Source organism: Nematolebias whitei, unplaced genomic scaffold (assembly GCF_014905685.2).
Source record: "Nematolebias whitei isolate Nwh7 unplaced genomic scaffold, NemWhi1 Nwh_scaf_12918, whole genome shotgun sequence".
NCBI classification, from domain to species: Eukaryota; Metazoa; Chordata; class Actinopteri; order Cyprinodontiformes; family Rivulidae; genus Nematolebias; species Nematolebias whitei.
In genome coordinates this window covers 1-1,521 of record NW_023631463.1, presented here as the reverse complement: position 1 = coordinate 1,521, position 1,521 = coordinate 1, and the positions used below count along the sequence as shown (strand labels likewise).

General features: G+C 37.9%; 2 non-coding genes across 2 annotated transcripts; both read left to right on the top strand.

Moving 5' to 3' along the window:
• Positions 1 to 458: 458 nt before the first annotated feature.
• trnav-cac lies at positions 459 to 531 on the top strand. The gene has a single exon. It is a non-coding gene; the product is annotated as a tRNA-Val (tRNA).
• Positions 532 to 930: 399 nt separating this feature from the next.
• Positions 931 to 1,003, top strand: trnav-uac. Its single transcript has one exon. It is a non-coding gene; the product is annotated as a tRNA-Val (tRNA).
• Positions 1,004 to 1,521: the final 518 nt, after the last annotated feature.

Below are 1,521 nucleotides of genomic sequence, written 5' to 3'. Positions count from 1 at the left end.
CACATCTTCTTCACATGCAGGTCCTGGGTACAACCCCAAATGTAGCCAACCAGTACCAATGTTTTCCAGAGGTCAGTCAAGACCTATTGTTTGTTCCAGAAAGCAGTGTTGACGAGCAGTTCCTTTTCCTTGTTCTCTGGCCATACTGCCAGGAAAGTTGTACAACCTTATCTTTCTCAAGACTGTCCTGGCTTTTGTACACAGCTAGTCCAAGTCTTCTACACAACACAATTGTGAGATAGCAAAATTGTTGATGTTATGGGTTTAAGTTGTAGAACAATCTTTGAAATTGTACAAGAGGTACATCGCACAAAGTGAAACGCGACAGTACGCAGCTGGCATACCTTTTTCCTTAGGAAACAGACAACTGGACGATTGTCTAAAATTGAGGAAACTGTGATCACGACTTTCAGAGACATGAGAAGTCACATTAAGTAAACAGATGGCAATTGTTGTAAGGTTCCATGGTGTAGCGGGCATCACGTTTGCTTCACACGCAGAAGGACCTGGGTTCAAGTCCCAGTGGAACCAAAACTTGTCAAAACAATTATATTGTTTCAATAAAACATTTAGATTTTACCAGCAGTTCCTTTTCATTGAACCTCATACCATACTACCAAGAAAGTTGTACACCTGTTCCTGCTTAAATTTGACTTGTTTATTAAAAAAAACATTACTCAAATCTTTCTACAAAACATAATAAAATTGTGAGTTCCTAATTTGTTGATGCTGCGGATTTTGGTTTTTGAAAAATCCTTGAACCTGTTTGAGAGATAGTATACAACAAATAAAAATCAACAGTACACAACAGGCAAATAGCTTCTTTTGGATACATAAGTAGATGAGATTAAATCAGGAAATAGTGACCACTGCAAAACATTTCCGCACATGAAAAACCACGTTGACATGAACTGCTATTGATTTTTGCATGGTTCCATGGTGTAGCGGGTATCACGTCTGCTTTACACGCAGAAGGTCCTGGGTTCAATCCCCAGTGGAACCATGACTCATTGTAAGTTCCTTACACACAATTCTGCATCATGCTTTCCAGTTGATGCCACTTACATTGTACAAATTACATTTCACTTATGCAACCTAACACTCGCTGTTCATGTTACTAGGTTATGTACATTTGCAAAATTCTGTGAAGTTCCATAACTTCTTTAAAGATTTTATTCAAGGTTTACTTGAAGTAAATGTTTCAACATAGGTTGACTTAAAATAGTTCTACAGTAATTTTCAAACCCTGACTTTCACTTGTATTGACATTAGAAGCTTCATTATGCTGAAAGGAATTCCAAACTAACTTGCTTTGAAAGCTCCATTGTAAGCATGAAAATGAAGATAACCAATGAAGTATCTTTGGACTTCCGAATATGGGTCCATTACCAAAGTCAAAAAGAAGACAGGAACAAGGTAAGTTTGATAATTTATCTCTGATTGACCTTTATTGATTCCAAAGTGCAGCAGTCACCACATCTTCTTCACATGCAGGTCCTGGGTACAACCCCAAATGTAGCC